The sequence below is a fragment of the Macrosteles quadrilineatus genome, unplaced genomic scaffold (assembly GCF_028750875.1).
Source record: "Macrosteles quadrilineatus isolate MER2022 unplaced genomic scaffold, UCM_ALF_1.0 Scaffold_8__2_contigs__length_117827958, whole genome shotgun sequence".
Taxonomy (NCBI): Eukaryota; Metazoa; Arthropoda; class Insecta; order Hemiptera; family Cicadellidae; genus Macrosteles; species Macrosteles quadrilineatus.
The window spans coordinates 25109518-25130986 of NW_026542601.1; the positions used below are offsets into that span (position 1 = coordinate 25109518).

At 31.6% G+C, this 21469-nt stretch overlaps 1 protein-coding gene across 3 annotated transcripts in view; it reads left to right on the plus strand.

Moving 5' to 3' along the window:
- The window catches only part of LOC128999785 (opioid-binding protein/cell adhesion molecule homolog), a 474641-nt gene that overhangs the window by 332613 nt on the left and 120559 nt on the right, over positions 1-21469 (plus strand). The gene's annotated exons all lie outside the window — the stretch shown is intronic.

Consider the following 21469-nt stretch of genomic DNA (forward strand, 5'->3'; position numbering starts at 1 on the left):
TTTGTAGTGGTGAGTAGTAGTAGTTTAGTTTTTAGTAAGGTTTTACTTTTTAGATGACTCACATCATGCAGACATCATAGTTTCGATTCCTACAAATTCTCTGCACAATTTGAATTTTTCATTCCAATATAAATGGACTAAAGGCACAATTTACAAGAGACGCTGCCATTTCTGATTTGCTTTGAACTAAGGATTGTGATTGCTGAACTTAGTTTCATCTCTGTCTTGCATTTCCTGCTCCAGAATATTACAATGTGACTGATTTACTAACGGAATATGGATTTTAAAATTATAACTAATATGTAAAATTGAGTATGAAATTACGTTATAAAACGATCTTTCAATACTTATAAAATCTAGCCTTACTCATTTGGCATACGAGATAAAATTATCGAGATTTTATTAAACTAGTAAATTGCTTTATCATACCATTAGAAAATAGTATTATTTTGAAAAGATTATTGGAATCCAAACCCCTCTTTGAAATATAACGTACAAAATATCAACACTTTACGTTCAAATGAATCATTAGGTATAACGGCTATTTAAGAAAATGTTAGAACTCTTACTTTGTGTCAAGTTGTTGTTTTATATTGCATGTAAAAAAACATAGAGATATCCAAATACAATACAATAATTGTTGTTGACGCATAAATGAGTCTTTGAGTGAAATAACTTAAAGAAAAATATAATTTTTTTAATATAGAAGCTAAGTAATTTGTTTATAAAAGAACTATTTAATCTATACATCGCTTATCCAATTACATTAGATAGTCTAGTAAATTGTGTTATGAAATAGTATTGTAAACACTTAGCACATGGTAAACACAACACAATACGATTACATTAAGAACCAACATATGGTTAAATACAGATTAATATCAGTTGGCAATGAGGGCGTTACAGTGCACTGCTGAATAATTTATAGCTAATCCACCTACATACGATTTATGAGCTGTGATATTCAAATTGGCACCCCTGCGGTAATAAGCGGCTCATTGATTTAGGCTGGTCAGTTCAAGCGTTGGTTGTTTAAGTAAAATGTATTGTAAAGATATGTTGTTTTATTTTCTTACCAATTATAACCTGAGCGATTAATTTTAAGTTTATAGTAATTGTTTGCAACGTTTTCACTGTGTGTGTTATAACGATGGTTTTGTGTTTTGATTATTTTACAAGAATTGTACTGAAGAATTGTTAGTTCTCCTAGCACAAAATATTTAACTAAAACTAGTTTTCCTTAACATTGCATCATCTTTTACTATTTTGTATGTCACAATGTATGCATTTTTGCATTTTACAATAATAAATTTATGTGATCCTGTTAGCTTCTTATAATGTGTAAAAGAACTTCCTTCGTAATCTTAATACACTTGTAAATTGATGTGGTACATTATACAACTGACCGTTGATGCAGAAGGAATTTGATTTACAATTCAATTATTGCGGAAAAATTTAAATTATTAAAGATAAAAGTAGTATTATGACTATTTCTTAGGCAAAATGGAAATGAACCAACTGGTGTTTATAAACAAGTTGGGCTCTTGATAATTTGTCACAAGATTCAATTGCAGAGGGAAGAGGCTGTGACGTTAATCTTTTAAAATTTGTTCCGGGCTTATATCGACACCCATTTATTATTTTGCCGCAGTCTCTCAAGTCTGAAATTCTCAACCTTACATTTTCCCTTATTCAGTTTTAATTTTATTGTAAATTGTTTTATACCGTAAAGATTTTTGGATATCAACAGTTGTACAGTCAGATATATATTATGAAAGGTGTAACGAGTTAAAACATGCGTTAAAGTAAAATTAAGTCTTAAACGTTTATTTGGGTCCCTTCGTTATTTTTGTAGGAGGGTAAAGTGTAATTAGATACAAGGGAATAGCTTAAATTTGGTTCCATGGCTAACTTCTAGGATAACTTCTAAAACTACTAAGATATTCATGATACTTATAGTATCTTTCTTGTAATTCTTAAGAAACAATATTGAATTACCTAATTATTGTCTCCGAATAGGTTAACCATAAACTTAGTTCTTAGTTTTGTGAAAACTGTGTGAAATCACAGACAAGAGATATAAGACTAAGTGTATGGTTTACTGGGCTATTAAATTTACTCTTATGGCAGATGTAGGTTGGAGAATGTCTTTTGTTGGGGTTAAGTGAAGGGAATTCAATATATTGTTCCATAACATTTATTCGGATAGGGGAGGAGAGCTTTGTGTACCTTAGTTTTAGAAATGGATGTCCCAAAATGTCTATCATAAGATTACCATAATTTTTAATACACTAGGCCTGCACTCATTCTCAAACCAAATAACATAACAAAACAATGCATCATGTAAAATAATTCCTGTGCAGTCAGATGAACTCCTATTCGTAAAAACGACAGAATTTTTGTATTATATATTCCTAACAATAAATATAACAATTATTTTGCTATGCGTTTCATAACGATTACAACACAACACTCATGTTACAACCAGAGGATGAATTGACTTGTTCAAGTGGTCAGTTTTTGCCACATCGTGCTCCAAGCACCTCCGAAACAACAAACATTACTGGCTTTTCTTGCGATCACCGCTCCCGAGATTTACCACCGAGATTGCTTTGTTTAATGAAAGATCATTTATCCTGGGAATAATGTCCACCCTTTTGCCACCAACAGTTAGGCCTATTGGCCTTTATATATCTGGAATTCATAAATATGATTTGTTTTTATTTTCTAAAACTACTTAGAAAGACATTATCTGACATTTGAATTTGGTCATAACAAAATTGCATAATTACATTCAGTTAACATAAAATTTAAATATCCTGCTGTATTTTTTTTATCAAAGTCATTTCATAAAATAGAACCCATGTATTGTGGAAAATAGAGTATGTTAAAGTAAAAATATATGTACAAAGTTAACATAGTTACTAAGAAAAAAAACTAAAACTAACAAATAGAAAACACTTTATTCCACGCATAATATTAACCTAGGTACAAATTATCTAAATAGTAGATTTTTACTGATGGGAAAAATAATATCAACGTCCGTCAGTAAGGTAAACACTAAAAATGTTTATCCGGAAATTCTAAGGCTCGCCTGCAAAAGAAATTCTCCATTTCCTGGATATTTATATAAACGGTAATATCGTCGCAGTTCTATAAACCTTAGACACGTTAGATTTTTCATATGATGTTTTGCAGCTTGTAGACATGGTATATATTTTTAAGTTAAGCTAGGTTATTTAAAATAATCAGATATATTTCAAAACGTTGTTAAGGAGGGATTTCTTTAATTTAAAAGGTCATAAAAACTTCTTTATAGTGTGTTTTTATATTAACCTTCAGTAAATACGCTTCAATGTTAATTTGTGGCTTACGACTAAATTATTTCATTAAACATTTTGAATGCATGTGGAACATTGAACATGCATACAAATATATGAGTAATAAGAAAAATACATAACGATTAGTTAGAAATGTTTAAAGGAATAATGGGTGGCATTTGTGGCTGTCTTCACTAATGCCAAAGTTAATATTCCCAAAATCCACAATAGAATCCATCTTAGAATCCATACTGGAGTCCATTATTTCCAAGGCAAATATATAACGTGTTACCATCTGACAAGTATTAATATAGGCGAACAGTAATAACTGCCTCTAGCTTTTAGCATGGATGATGTATTTCCACCAAACAGATGTAAATATTGTTGGTATGTCATATCTCAATATTACACATTTTGGAGCTTCAAAGAGTCTTTGCGCTTTATCTGTCTAAATATCCATACCTTAAGAAATAGTATACTAGTGATATGTAAATTTGTGTTCTCAAAACAGAAACCATACTCATACATGTGTAGAATGTTAAATACTTATGCTGCTCATTTGTCAACTTGGAAATGTTTTAATGATCGGTCATATATATCCTAAATTTAGACATTATATTGTAAGCAATAGATTGTAAAATATTTCAAAATAGTAAGAAGTAAGGGATTTTTTGGTTCCGCAAATGCGGTTTATAACCTAACCCTTATTTTTCATGCCAACAAGCATTTTGTTCACTAAGACGTACAGAACAATGGACCTCGGTAATTGTGACTTTTTACAATACGACATACGACCTATCTAATTGTTCAATGCCTAGTTATAAAAAAATAAATCTCATGTCGTTTTTCAGTCCTTTTTAATTCCTTTATTTACGTTTGTATTTGTTTCCTTGTTTTATATCTTAACCCATTAAAATACCAACTAATGAAAATATATTCCATGTTTTTCTTTACTTTCCAGGTTCACCTAAAGGTTTTTTACACGTTCAGAAACATTACACTTTTCGTGTTACTTTTTGTGTAACAAACACATTTTTTGGACCAAACCACAAAAATAAAGGATTATATTTTACAGTATGCAGTATGGTTAATTGCAAGGCTATATAAAAATAATCTATTCCCATGGGATTTTTTCTTAAAATGACCGGCATAAAAAATATAAAATGTATAATATAGAACTATTTCTAAACAAATAGAAATAGGTTTACATAAGCAAGGTAAACATATCTAAGAAGACATATTTTCGTATAATATGCATAGAGATAAGGCATATTTCAAAGTGACCAAAGCAGAAAATACATCTTTAGAGATGATGGATGCATGTGACTTGATCCCCAAACTAATATCCAAGCCACGCCTCTGGCTCGAATAACAACTTTTACAACATGTAAACATCTCATATAACAAACTGATTTTATCAGGGATTTGACAGGTAAAAGAAATTATTAAACTTACAAAAAAAACTAACATTAATATATTTACCTCGTAGGTATTTTCTACATACAATTAACTTATATGTTTTCTGTTTATAACCATCGATTGTTAATCACTTTTAAATGTAATTTGCGTGCTTACCTAAATTGACTATTTAGGGTAAGTAAAAAAAGGCATTAATGAAAATGTGGCAATAAAAACCTAAACATCGACAAATAATTGTTTTGTAAAAATTATAGTTGTAACGTTGTATTGAAGTGTAACAAAACGTTTAGTGTAGTGTGAAGAATCTATTAAGGCCAACCTGAATAACTTTGTAAAAAAAGTTTACCTCAATGCAATACACCATATTGTTTGTGTGTTTTCCACGCCAATGGCATTTTTCACGTTTTGAAAGGGAACGGCCCAAACCTTGGTCTTATTATTATCTAACATTTGTTAGATAGGTAGCGTTATTAATGCCAAAGAATATATGTTATTTTTTAGGTATTTTATCAAGGGCCAGACACTTTGTTTATTAATAGATCTACTATAAAATAAACCTCGTCTATTAAATGTCGTTAAATCCTTATACGCTTGAGAAAACGAAATCTTATCTAGTTTTAAAATCAGACCAGAAGCCAAAGGGTGTCCTCAAAGCTACATGTCGTTGAGCTCCCCCTCCCTCCCCCCAACCCAAGGAGCAGGATATCATTAGCATTCTGACCGCTTATCCTTCCTTCACTATCAGGGTGAGAAAGTTGATCCTCATTCATTTAGTTTTATCTTCCACCCTCCCGGTCGTCTGTTCCACCCTAGCCAGATTACATGTTGATTGCACATTAAGGGTAAGACACGCGTTCTCAGATCTGTTTGACACGAAGGAAGATATGCTTCAAGAGATAACCTTTGTGTCAAATAAATTCGTTGGGAATAGTCAGAGGAATTAGAATATATCTGGTCGAGGCTTATAATTTTAGAAAGTCTTGGCAGTTTTAACAGTTTTAACATGCTGTTTTATAAAGGATTGAATTGATTAAAGAGGATATATAAGTATATTATGTATGTAATTAATTGATGTAAATGTTCATACAACAAGGACGTAAATTTAAATTTAAGTTTATAGTAGTTTACGAAACAATTGTGACGATACTTAACGAAACGAGTAGAAATTTTATGTACGAGCCTTGAGCTTTGGCCTTCCACAAGTGTCGTCAACACTATCTTTACGCGATTGTTGCGTACTGTGCTTTACCTACGACCGGTTGTTAATAATTACTAACAATAACTAACTCATAACTTCTAAGAAAGGTTATGTTATCGTTTATAGCCTCTCATTGCCACGGACAGTGATGCAACGAAACATTGTACCTAACACTAATTGCAACACTCATTAATAATTACATTGCTCTTAACAGCTAATAAGTTGAAGTTCGAAGCATTACAATTTACCTTATTTTCTCTCAATCCTTGAACCTCATTGGTCCGTTACTCTAGTTGTTAAGTTAAACGCTTTTTAGTAAATAAACAAAGATCTTAAGTGAATCTTTTCAATTCTGAAGACTGAACTGAAACGGCTAGTTTAAAAGACGTTTGTGGGTAAAAGTTGTATGGTAAAAGACAAGGGCGTTAACCTAGCTCTTCAAAGATTTTATAGGTTTATAATGAATCGTAATTATAATAGTTGTCGGATAGAGTTTATGTAGCATTTATTATTTATGCAATTGGTATTGAATCACAAATATGTGTAGATTTCAACTAATAGTTGTGCAAGAATTCTTCTAAACAAATAAAGCAATTGAATGTTTAACCTTTTGTTTACACAGCCAATGTTCTACTTAAAACTTTCATGTTCAATTTAATTTTATCGTGAAACTAACGGTAATAACTGGAATAAATGTAAAAAATTATAAATAACTAGTAAACCTGTAGTGAATTCATAAAGCACAAATACAATGTAGTATAGTTAAATATGCAATTATTCCCAGTGATAAAATAGATCGCCATATATATATATATATATATATATATATATATATATATATATATATATATATATATATATATATATATTGCTTATCCATTAAACCATTCATATTGTGTTCGTGCTTTGTCATCCTGATTTATCTAGTATGCTAATTTATTGTAACAGTAATAAGGTATATCTTGTATTATGATAGGTTATGAACTTCGATATTTTCTTGTTTGTCAAGATAATTTTCATACAATTTGAATACATTTCATTAATTAATCGATGGGTAAACTATTCCAACTCTTCCTTTACGTGAGTGCAATCAGCATTGCGAGTACCACTTTAGATTCTCGTAGTGATGTTACGAGTAGGTCTACATGACACAATCAGGACCTACTAGGACAAGCATTGTCATAACAAACGTCCATTAACCGACATCTATCAGCGCTCGATACTTCATAGATGCGATGCAGTGAAATTGGATCGTCAACGACATGTGTATGCTTTAGAGAGTAAAGTATTTAAAGTTTTCATCAAACTCGCTGTTTCATTATGTAATCGTGTATGTTACATTTTGTAACAAGAGGAGATTTTTATATATTTTGCGATTATTTCATTAAGTTTATTTTTTCCTTGTTTAAATTTGAAGTAAATTCCCGACAAAGCATGGTTTTGTTTTTGTATTCAGACTTACACTAAACAATAATGTTGCAGTGTTAAAATATTTGATTTATTATTCATTGCAGGTATCGAGTGAGCATAATTTTCTAATAAATAACTCGATAAATTTAGTTAAGCTTAACTTGATAAAGAACAATGTCAATTATTATCCTAAATCTTTTAGGCCTGAATATGTAGTATTTTTCTCGGCCGACAAACAATAATGATTTTATAACCGTATGTTTTCTGTTTAAATCAAAAGAAAAATATCCATTTAAACGTTATTCGCTCAAACAAAGAGAATGAAAAACTTTTTCAAAATCAGATCCATAGATTTTTACTGTAGTATGTTGGTTTGGCATAATTTGGACGATCTAGGAAAGTATTGAAAATGTTTGTGTTTGGGATTGTTTTCCATAATAACACTACCCTAATTAAAAATAACATTGTTGAATATTTAATTTGATAATTTATATTTCGCTAAGTATTGTTCAACAGGTATTTGACTTCCTAATGTGTTACCATAACCTCTAACCTCAAAATCTTTACGGTCTCAATGTAATCCGAGACTATCGGTAATCAAAACGACGAACTATTGGTAAATCGGAAGCATACTGCACAAATGGAAAATAAAAAAAAAAAATATAAAAATAAGCTCAGACTGCAACTAAGGATTATCGTAGCTTTAAAAATCTAATCAGACGAACAAAAATACTAACGTCAACAAAATATAATGAATATTGTAAAATATAAACGTACGACAGCATTGGAGGACTTAAAGTTGGGACATAAATAAAGAGCGGAAAACGGGCGTGTTTATGGCCGAAGTTAAGTCCATTTGGAGCACAATGGGACACAAAAGACTATCTGGTGGAGACTCTGAGGCTATAAAGGCAGAGAACACCTTTAAAACCAACTGTTTGTGTTCCTGCGTGTTCCGAGGTAATAATTGCCAATTGTCAGCTCAGAAACACATTCTGGTCACTTGCAGGTTAACTGTGCACATTGTGAAATATATATTTGGAATTTTTAAGTAATAAATTCTTTATTCTTTATTACTTTGTTGGTTTCAAGTGATTTTACAATGATTTTCAAGACCATGCAAAATAGATATAAAAGGTTACAGTTTTAAAAAGGTTTTATAAGAAAAAAAATTATTTTTAATTATTCTTAAATAATTAAAAGATTAATTTTTTTTGTTTCAAAACCACAAAATATAAGCTCTCATAAAATTGTGTTGTTTTTCCTGGCTGTATTTATAATTTTAAACGACGCATTTGTCAGTATTGGTAAAAGGATAAAAACTGTGGAGATTCTTACAAGCATTAACCTGTTTTTATTGTTTAAATATTGAATTAAATTCATAAGATAGAAATGGGAATATACAGTAGATATTGCTATTTCTAGAACTTCTGTTAACATGCATAGCTCTTTTACTGTCCACTTAACAGTTTGATTTCTATTTTAGATAACCAAAAAATGTGACCCTACTTGCCTGTACTTAACGGATGCTCACATAGTTAAAAGTTTAGCCATGGTAAATTAGGAGGAGAATACCCATTCTATTCATCTCTAAAGTCATCATAGTGATTGTAGGAATTCGTAGAAGAAAAGCTACTAAAATCTTACCAACATTTTATGATTATTTACCAAATATTTATTTCAGTTTTATCCACATGGGTTTCGTGTAAATAAATTGTTTATACTTTACTTGACATCAATGGCTGATATTGAATAGCATTAATGTTTAAGATTGCTAAAAAAATGAAAGTTAGTATTTTGAGATAAAAAGTCATGTGGAAACACAACAATCTAAAAGTAATTTTGTTTGTTCAAGTTTTTCTTATCTTTTCACGGTTATCAGTATTATTAATACCTACGACAGTTATTTAACACAAAAATAAAAAGAAACAGCGTTTTTCTAGTTTATTTTAATCTAAAGAGGTAGTCGGACGATAACAGGACAGTCGCTAGACCACGTCGGGTCGTGCGCAGAGACGAGGCTAGTTTAGAAGATTACAGTCAATGTCTAGACTACCAATGAGATCTGTATACCACTGCATTAGCCCTTAGAACCTGAATAAACTTGTTTTAATGTAGCTTTAAATTTTGAACCTACTTTTGTAATTGTGCTAAAATTAGGTTATAGGCTTATTTTTTTAGCAATGACAAGAAAACCACCGAAGAAAACCATCGAAAATGTTTATGCCTATTTACCGAATGGTTTTTAATGTTGATAAAAAACAATGTATCAAATACATTTAATTACAATAAGTTAATGCGATGTTATAAGCATCTTAGATAACGCATGCAATACGGTTATTTTTTATAACATTAAATCAAGAACACTGACAATGTAAGTTTCAATACATACAAAGCTTTGAAGAAACTCTTCTTGGTCGGTCAAGTTTTTATTCTTTGGGAACCAGGGACCGATGTCATGAGTTTCACGTCGAGGTATTCAGTTGAAATTAACCACTAAAATAATTTTAATAGGTGCACGTAAAGACCTGAGGTCAATGTGAATGTGCAAATTTCAGGGAATGGTCAATAACTTAAATTTTGTACAAAAAATACTAATGTAAACTGATTAATTAATCTTGCTAAAAACATTTTCCCACCTAATAGTGAATTATCCACTAAGGGTGTACCAACTTATTGATCAAATGTAAAAAATAATATACCAACTAATTGATCAAATGTAAAAAATAATATATTTTGTAATTGTTCATAAATCACAGACGTACTCACTTATAAGCAAATTCGACATCCACCTGTAGTAACTGGACGCGGTAAAACAGTTCAAACAACGACCGCTTGTTTATGGCACGACATAAAGGCCTTGTAATCATTAAGGTAATTGTACGCTTGATAATAGAGGCATATTGTCGAGCACACCTCTAAATTACAATGTAACTGGTAATAAACACATCACGTGTTTGATTTACTTTTGTAGTCTCATTTGTATTTGCATTTAGATTATTTGATTGAAAATTATTTTTTGTTTGATAAATATACCTTTATGTCGTCATACATTAAGGTTCATAAACATTAATAATTATGTTTTATTTTTATTTAATTGATTATATAAATAATGTTCCATAATTTTTTAGGGTTGTGTTTCATTTTTTGTTCTTAACTAATTGCATTCATGATAGTTAATATGATAGTTCCCTAATGTAAATTTAACCAAAAATTCATTAATATTGTGAATTTACAATAATCTTATATATTTAATTGGTAAATTACAATGAAATGTTAATGTTCTAAATTTTTAAGTGTTACAATTTTGTACTACAAAACATGGACCTTAAAACTAAGTAAGTATGATGCAAAAAGTAAAAACTATAAATTATTTCAACTGTTATACATTTTATTTTTAACGAAAAAATTTTTTTGTTGTATTGGGGCTTGTTGGCTTTAAATACATAAGAACATTATTTAACCTTCGGTACGAGAACGTGTTTGTTTTCTTATAATTTAATAAAACTATAATTTAAAACTGTTTATTTGTTGTTTTCAACTCTTAAAAATATTGAGCTTCAGAAATGAAAAATAATATTTTTTGTCTGAGCTTTATTAAAGCGAGGGTTTTGAATGGTTCGGGAGACAGCTGTTTAATCAGGGAGTTGTTGACACACCGAGACAGCCCTACTTCCCTCACATACAATTTCCTGCCCACCTAGTAAACACCGTTATTTTCTGAGTTTAATTTTCTTGTTTTCTTCATTATATGATTTATAGCATTTTGTTGGTTCTAATATTTTAACTGTATGCTATTGTATTTTTACGACACATAGTAAAGATGAATTTTCAGTTAAATATTAATCATAATTACTTTTACAAGTGACGAGAAAATGTATATGTTGTTAGTTAATTTCCCTATGAGAATATTATTTTTTACTGCCAAGTATTATTTTTACGATAACATGCATGGTTGTTAACAAATTGAAAATTAGTTTGGTCTCTTAAACCAGTATGATTTTCTAAACTAGTATGTTTTTTAACCATTACACATTAGTAGATGAGCAAATAATATATTTGTGCATTATATACGTGACAGATTTATTAAGTAGTAAATGTAGTATTTTTTATGGTAATATCCATTGAATTTGTGGAAATTATTTTTCCTCGCCATTTCCTGGTCTATGTTGTACTCATAAAATTTGCAGGATGAACATAACCAACCACATTGATATTTATTTCGATATAAGTGCTGTAATAAATTACGAAAATTAAAAAAAATGCTAGAAATAATATTTTTAATTTATATGGTAAAAAATTAAACACAAAGTTTGAGAAATCCAACTCTTTTTCAATACAATGTGTTTACTACATCGTAACTATAACAGCACCAATTACATTGTTTACATGTACTTCAAACAAACAATACATGGTCGAGTCTATTAACAGTAAATGCAGAAGCATTACTAGCCACAACGCCTGTGCGACGAGTCCACCATAATGGCCAGTCCATTATAGCTCGGTGTTATTGCCATGTTCTCGTTTAAATTGGCTTTCATAATTTGCACTCATAAAATACTCTTTTTGGATGTGTGCTGGTTTTGACGTTACGGGTAACAATTTAAAATGTAATTTGTGAGATTGAATTTTCCAAGAATTCCATATGTCGTTTGAAAAGAAATAAGGAAAATACACATGGGTTTTTTCCAACAAAATATGTTTGAATACAATGCATCCCTCATTTGAATACTTCATTAAAATTGTTCGTAGCGTAGTTCACTTTGTTAGTTTACTACGAACATTTTTTTAATATATTAGTAAAATCTATATGTGATTGTTGTGAATATTATTATCACTGACATGTCTAAAATATATTTGCGTTCTTTCCAAATGAGCCTTTAATTGTTTGATGGAATATATAGTTTTTTGCAATAAATTAGGTCCTATATGAAACATTCAAAGTTTCATTCACATATGTTTTGCTCTACAGAACTATGACGATAAGATTTTAAAAATAAAGATAACAATTAACATTTGTTTCCGACTCAAATCTCAAAGGGTCAAATATGAGTTTTAATAATTCGTTACCTGAATAAAATTTGTACCATCCTATAACAGCAGCTATACAGGTGTTTAATCTTATTCTTCATTATATAATTTAAGAAAATAAATAGTTGCTCATTACATCCAAAGTACTCTAAAATTATTCACGATAATATAACATTGATAAAACTACCTGGTCTCATGAAAACCTCCTTAGCCGCCAGAGTAAAATATGAACCTACATTTTTACGTGGATTAAAAATGCACGATAAGAGAGGCTTTTTCAAATTAATCATTGATCTGTGATAAGCTGCCCGAATATGTGCTCTGGGAGGGGGAGGGGGAGGGGGAGGGGGTGAAAAATGCTCAGTCCTGTTAATGTGGCACGTCATGCGAGCGTCCAGATAAAATATTTAAACACCGATAGCCAACACGCCTACTGACAAACGACACGTGTATGCTGGACAATGAGTGGTGTCTTACTCATTTACTGAAACTGACCAAGTATTGATTTTAGCGAATTTCCCACATAGGGAAGGCTGTTACCATAGGTCCCATGATAAGACCTTAGACCCGGGACCGATTTACTTTTTCGTTTTGAGGTCCCCAGAGGCAAAAAACACCCTCCGTTCAAATATATGTGTTTTTGTGTCCATTAGCTCGATAACTCGAGAAAAAGTTATCCGATTTTGATGAAATTCGGTACAAACGTTTATTCAAATGAGTTTGCGAACCAGCATGATCAGACTATGGAAACGGTGGTTTTGGGGTTTTTTAAGGGGTAAAAGTTGGGTTTTCCCAATAAATAATGAATAAATAATGTTCTATATTGAAGCGTTGTTATATGCCTAACGGTTACGGAGATAGTTCAAAATCTTGTAATTTCAAATTCCCATGTTATTCTTAGGGAGAATTAACAAACTGTTGTAGTTTGTTTTTTATATAAAAAAATTTATCAAATCAGGCAATTTTATTTATTTCATACTAAGCTTTCAACATTCCAATAAAATAAAAAAAACACTTCAATACCTTCCCTGTAGCAGCAAACCTAAATACTATATAAAATTAATGTTGTCTTAATAGGAAATGAATCTGAAAATTTTAAGGGAATATTTTAGTAGAAATCTAGGAAAATGTAAATTCGCTTAGTCTGCAGGTTTACTGCGGTAGTATTATTGTAGTGTAATTATTCAGAAATAAAATATCAAAACACCAATAACCAACCAGCTTCCTGAAAAATAACAGGCGAAGACATGAAAATAAACGGTTGCATGCACTTTCATTAAATCTCAGTCAATGCTACCTTATAATCATGGAGGTAATTAAAAATGAATGCTCAACTTAATTACACAATATTGTAATGGATACAAGTTTAAATGAGGTAACTGCTAAAACGATGTAATATTCAGTTCTCGAAGTTCTTGGTTCATGTTTTGATATTTACTCAAGGAAAGAAAAAGGAGTAGTTAAACAAATTTAAAGTTTTATAATATTGAGAGCTCCAAAATTAATTTCTTGAAAATCATTTTCTTTTCATATTATTCATTCACATAAAAAACTAAGAGACATTTCCCTGGTATTGATCTTATTGTGTTTTGATAATCAGTTATCCGTAAATCTTTTACGGATTTTTTACGGTTTTGAAGTTAAACTGTAATATTGCAGTAACCAAAAAGGCTGTAGGCCTAGTGAATTTCATCTAATTTATTTCGAATTCCCCTCTAATAATATTCCCGTTCACCATATTCACACTAGGCAATAATCAATAGCATTATAGAACGTTACCCGACAAATCGATTTGTTTTAATCCCGACCGTATCGAATCATAAACCACCGAAATAATTACGAAGCTCCGTAGTCTGCTCTGATGAAGTGTGCGTAAGTAATTTATTCTCACGCGATACACGTTCACGTCACGCTTGGCCCTGAGGTCAACTCCAGAGTCAGGCGAGACGACGTGAGGATAGTCCTGTAGGATAAACATACCTGGGAGTATCACGCCGTCGAAGTGTCAGGGACCGGGAACACACGGTGTTGGGAAGCAATCCATGTTCATCCAAACCATGCACGCTGTATAACAGTTTTGCGTTCCAAGTAATTGCATTATTAAATATTATGAATAAGGTGAATTATCTTACAGAATGAATTGTTTTGCTGTTTCCGTTGATAATTTGTTTCATACTCTATTCTGAAAAGGTGACCATACAAATGTAGGTAGTTTAAGCCAAGTATAATTGGAGATGTAGAAGGTGGGATGAGTGGCGCGATCTTGTAGTTTTGTTTGTGACTAAGGCCGACACATTCCTTAGACAGTTGTTAATTAATAGCCCGTACAGCCAAAGGCAACTAAATGGTCTACGGTTTATATTGAATCTGAACCACATTTTTGCCTTGTGAACTAATTGGAATAACACGATGGTACTGCGGATAGTCGTGGTAGTACTTTACTGGTGCGGACGTTAATCTACACCAGGAAGTATCATATCCACAGTGCATGCCTATAAATATCCACAATTCGTGACATCCAAGCAGTTGGATTACAAGACGATGCCAGCACCCCAGCAGGGCTAGAGATATACATGTATATCTGTGTGTATATCTGTAGCCCTGGCACCCCAGTCTCACTTATTATAATGTTGTATTAAACTCGTCGGTTTCAGTGGGAGTATTTAAATATTGTATAATGTTTAATTTAGTAGAGGAATTCATCCTGTATGGTAATAATTTTCACCATGATATAGAATGAATGATCAACTAATATGATTTAGGTTAAACCAAGCATACAACTAGAAATATAAAATGTTGAGAAATGTTTGTCATTAATCATTGTTCACTTCTCTTATCTATCATTGTTTGGGGTTTGGAGGTAAGTTCAAAGTTTTCGTATAAGTATATAATTCATAAAGTTGATAAAAGCTAGTCTAACAAAACACATTTTTAACCAGATATCAGAAATGTTTAATTGAACTTTTAAGTGCTGACTTATACCATCTATAAATTGTGTCCTACATAAGCACTACATTTATTAGCTCAAATTAGTAAATGTATAAATAAATTCGGTACACATTTAATTTTCATGTCACCGTTTTAATATTGTAAAAGTGGAATTGAAAAATATTGACGGACCGATTCAACAAACAAACAAGAGCTTTGTCGCACTTGAGCCCAGTGCGATTGCCTTTGATTCCGTGAATACTTTTGAACAGCATATTTTGATATTTAAAAGTGCTTGAACACTGAAACTTTTAACACACCTCTTTGGTATGGACGGTTAAATTGTTATAGTTTTTCTAAATTTTATCATTTATGAAATTAAATGGGTATTTTTCAAAGGAGGGCTGTCGCTTTGTAAACTGTGGAATAACCACAGTTTAGGTTAGGTTAGGTTAGGTTATACATTTACTCACAGGTTTTTGAAGAGAGGTAATTACAACAACTCAAAAATCACTTCAGTTTAAATAGTGGTCTCTCTTCTGTAAAATACCCAATTAAATATAATATACAACTTTAAAATAGTTTTGAGCTAGCATACGCATTATTGCGTACGCGTATTCCATTTTAGCAAAGGATAAAGACATACTTGCGTATAGGGAAATTTTCTATTAGTGAAAAAATAAACATATAAGATACTGTTTCAGGAAATAATACTAAAATTATTTAAAACAATGACGTTAAAATACCTTATATTCAACTCGTTAAATATTTCGTTTATCATGTACAAACATAACAAATTCAACAGCTGACATATTGTCTTATTTTACACAAAATCAATTGACTATTTGTAATAGATAGCGTAAATAACAAAAAAATGATTGGCGATAAAAAAACTTCGGAAAAGTTCGAAGGTGAGTAATGAAGGAGTTAAATCATGCAACAGTGTGAACATGTTTATCTACATTGTTTTGCCCAACGTCACTAATGAGTTCGCTGTACAGTTGGTAATGAAACGCACTCATTTCACAAATGCCACTTTTTCCAGATGTGTCCCAAAGCAAACCGTCACAAAAACTGTTTCTGCTTTGATAACTCCGACTAAAAGCTGAAACCAAATGTTTTTGCTCTTGTCGCATTAATGTTCCGTTCCGCATTATCATAAGCTTAAATAAATAGTTCGTTTCAGCGGCTTTCTCGAAAATGTGGATTTTATTTAAAAATCTAATTTTAACATGCTTATTTTGTTATATTTATACTAAGATATTTTTTAAAGCTTCGTAAACCAAACTTTAATGGTAGATTTTTCTCAAAAGACAGTATGGCGTTTTTATATACTCTACTATTGAGTTTGTAGGCAGTCTTTGTATGCATAAATCCACTTATGTCAAACAAATAAAAAACAAATAAGCTTGTGGTATTGCCCCACATACACTATTGTCAACAAAACACGTGGTGACATTTTATTGATTTATTTCTTTCAATTTTAAAATAATTATTAATAAAATAATTTTATGGAATACAAAAATACACACTAAAATGTTATTTAAAATTTGTGAAAAAAAAACTTTACTGTTTACGTATAGAATTCTTTTACCCTATCGACATATAAATATATTTTTTTTACTTTAGACGTGGTGATAAGTACTACGATGAAATCAAAAAGAAATTCATAAATGTTTTATAACTTACAAATCGTGAAATATTTTATACTATGAGGCCTTGAGGTGTTATAAAAATATATAGATTATGTTGTTAATCTAACCCAAAAACCTATTTCATTGCCATTTTACATTAACCTTAACCACGATTTTGTATATCTAGTGACATATATAAGCTACAGCAGCTTAGTTTTACCGTCTTGGGTTGGCAAGCTAGACTTTCTGTTTCGATTCTAACTACCTGCACAATGTGTGGATTAACGTCCACACTATTGAGTATTACGCCGATCCGCAGTATCCTGATAATTAGACCAATTTGTTAATTACAAGACAGAAATGTGGTTCGGATTCCACTATACACTGTAGGCCCCTTAGTTGACATTGGCTGTATGGGCTATTATTTAACAGCTGTGTCTAAGGAATAAGTCGGCCTTAGTCCCTAACAAGGCTACAAGATCGCGCCACTCTTCCTACACTTAAAATACATACATTAGTATGGTCGCCATTTCATTAAAAGTTAATAAGTATTTTAGTTATCTTAGCAGCCACTATGCTATGCAGAATAAGCTTCGGATGAAGTGCTTATACCACGAGTCCACCCCTCTAACAATATCCCAGCAGCCATAACAAACTCTACCGTAACAGAATGTCATTCTGTTTAGACCCCAGCAGAGAGTAGTCAAAAATGACGAGTAAGTAAGATTTTTTACTGTTTCTTTAACACTACACAAACTAAATTTGCAAACTTTACAGCTTGATAAGTCTAAATACAGTACAATAACTAAAAATAACAGTTCTAAAACTCCCGTAAGATTGCTCACATACAAGCTATTTAGCTGCAACCGCCCTAGGGCCACCGCAACGGGGGACAGGGTCCCTGAGAGGGTCGAATATACTACCCTAGGGTGACGACTAGTCGGTAATGATATCCTGGAATTGGAAGGATAATCTAAATAACAAGAGAACAGACCCTAAGGGAGAGTCACCCTTGAACCTCTGCCACTGACAAATAGACGACGTGAGATAAGATAAGGGTGTGGATCGAGAGAGGTGATTAGAACCGTGCAAGTAGTGGAATAGATTGTATTTGCACTGTAAAATCAATTCACCTTATTTTTTTTGTTTTTTCTTATAATAATGTAAAGAGAAGTTTTTTGGTCTTGATTGTTTTATATTTTTACTGAAAATATTTTTACTGGCTGGGTAACTGAGTGGTTACAGTGCTCGCCTGACAATCAAAAGGTCACCGTTTTGATGCTGAGAAAAGTCACTAGCATTTTGATGGTTCGAAATTGGACCCTTGATCATTGAGCTTCGAATAAATGATCATGGCTACTGAAACAGCTTCTATTAGTCGGTAACAAAACTACAAATATAATCCCAAACCATTCTACACTCATCCGTAATTAATATTTGGGTTAAAATACGCACTTAAGTAGCATCATCACAATTGAATTGATAAATTTACGATCAAACCACGCACACACTTATGTGAGTAGTTTGAGTTGAAGGTTAATTTAAAATGAGTGTAGATTGTAGAATTTGTTTATGTAAAACAGCTAAATACGAGGCCATCAGTACATAATCATAAATCTAAGATGCGTCTTTGAAATATGTTCGAAATCAATAACACTATGCAAAATCGAATATATATTTTGTAAGGTTGGTTTTAGATAGATTTAAGTTTGATGTGGTTTTATTTAATTGTCCAATGTGTTATGCTAACGCATGTTATATAATGATGAAGGTATTCTATCTAAATTGACTAGCTGTAGCAAATTTATTTTTCTTCAAATATAATATAGTTAATAAAGTCGGCCATTTGAAGAGTACGTTGTTGTCATACTTCGACATTTTCCTTTATGTTTTGGTTTGCTCTAAAAAGCGAAACAAGGGAATCGGAGGTCTACATTTATGGATAGTCAAAGGTTATACAAGTGTCATTAATTAACTGCATTATTTTTAAATACACAAGTACAACCTGTGTATTTTTCTGGTTTGTATTAGATCTCCCTGTGCAGAGAGAATGCTTCTTACGTATCAAATGTTTATGTCAAAGACCAGCCTTGAACCTTCAAAATGTGTTACAAACCTTTTTGATTTACTGCCTGCCAACATGACAACATGAGTGTTCATCAACATCTCAATTCCTCACTATACATCCTTGTCCATGTGCTTCGCTATTATATTCATAGCCTACAACTTTTAACGGTTTAATATACCAAAAAAGTTGTCTTCAATGGTTCTACTGTATTGTTCAGCTTGTGGGCTTCACTCACCTTAATTTGTTAATCCAGGACTCGTCAAATGTAACACAACGAAGACACAAACACACATACACGCACATAAAAATCGTCCTTGGATTAATTTACTCCGACGTTTCGTGGGACCAAGATAACGTCCCGCTTCCTCAGGGAATTAAAACTTTGTTTCTCTCGCGTACGCGAGCCGAACGCCTAACCACGACAGTTTTAATTCCCTGAGGAAGCGGGACGTTATCTTGGTCCCGCGAAACGTCGGAGTAAATTAATCCAAGGACGATTTTTATGTGCGTGTATGTGTGTTTGTGTCTTCGTTGTGTTACATTTGACGAGTCCTGGATTAACAAATTAAGGTGAGTGAAGCCCACAAGCTGAACAATACAGTATAATAAACCTCGCCTAAAAACATGTCTTTCAAAAATAGAATTCAATGGTTCTATTTTGTACTAATTACAGCCAACAACATGGCCGAGATTGGAGAACGCATGATACGCAATGATGAAGAGCATCAGAGTATAAACAAACAAACCCCGCGCTGGTTATCAGTTTGTTTATTACCGCCACTAGGCCAAACTGTGTCGGGATTGCCACTTTTATCTGCACAACTTTGTTTAACCGAACTAGTTGAAACTGGGTTTGAAAAATGATGAATGTTGTTTCTAGTTTCGGTATCATTGGCAAAATATATGAGAGTTATATTTTTAATTTTTCAAACTAACTGATAAAAGACCCTTGAAGAGACTTTACCTTATAAGTCGTCATAAGTCCTCAAGATGAAAATGTACATATACATTTTTCAGTTGGATTACAATTACTATCAAACTAAAGTTGCGCATTATAATATACAAAAGCAGTTCTTAAAACATTCACATAAAATTATCCAAAGAGGTGACTTTATGTGGGACATAGTTTAACTCGTTAGACTACTAAAATAATGAATTTTGAAAACTGTTCTTAATTTGAAAATCTTTGTGAAGACAAAAATAATACTGCCTTCTCATTCACTACCTTCATGAATATCAAATAGGCTCGTACTAACCTTTAATAATGCTAACAAATCTTGTGAAATAGCAATTTCATGCTAGGTATAAAAATAATGCCATTTACTATCTTAGTTTGACATATAGGACAGTTTAAAACTGTCCTTGCACGTTCTTCATTTCAGTTTCAATATTGGGTTTTTTTAACTACGAATGACGTTATTATACTTAATTATTGATTAAAATGTTATATGATATTTTTCTTTACAACTTATACTTTAAATACCATCGAATGACTACATTTAACTAGAGAATATTTACCCAAAGTAAAGAAATGCAAATGTATAGACAATTTATTACTCAACATTTATTTATATTCGCCTTCAGAAAACGGCGTGCCTTTGTTAATTAAGAAAGCAACTTAATTAAGCGATGTTATGACCCTGCATCTAAAATAAGCCTTTTCTTAAAGGGGTATTTCCATCGTAAAGTGTAACTAACAAAAGCCACTTATTTACCCTCACACTTTGTTTGTTTTACTAATTAATACTTAAGGAAATTAAATAAACAATTACTCTGTATAGTTAGTTTAGCATAGTTATAGAAAACAGGGCTGTAACGATTGTTAACGTCAAAATTAAATGTGCAGCTAATATATATTCATACAGGGTCATATTATACAGGGTGAATTTTAAATGAGTTCCCCCCCTACTTTTTTCTACATTTCTTAAGATATCAACTCCGGACCACGTCAGATCATTATAGAGTAGTAAGTACTTCATTTTGACTGGGTATACATTTTTGGCCGCCATCTTGGATCCGCCATATTGGATACAATTTGTTTTTTCAAAGGTAAAGGTAGAGTTGTGACCCATTATTCCAAACAAGAATGTTACGCTGATTACAATGCCGCAAATAGTTTTTAAAAATCTTTATCCGTTCTAAAGTTATAAGGACTTTTTATAACGTTATTTTTAGCCCATTTTAACATTGTGCAATTACAAACTAAGACCATAATGTCAAAATAGTGCTAGATAAAGATAAGTATACACCACCATTCATTGTCGACCTATTTTCACTTGGTTATGACGGATGTATTTTTTTGGCCGCCATATTGGATCCGCCATTTTGAAATGTGACAAATTAATTAAAATATGAAGGTGGTGTTGTGACCCATCATTTTCAACTACTTTTTTATGGTGAATTCAATGCCGCAATCAGTCTTTCATTTGCATGTTTTGTTTTTGAATTATTAAAATTTTAA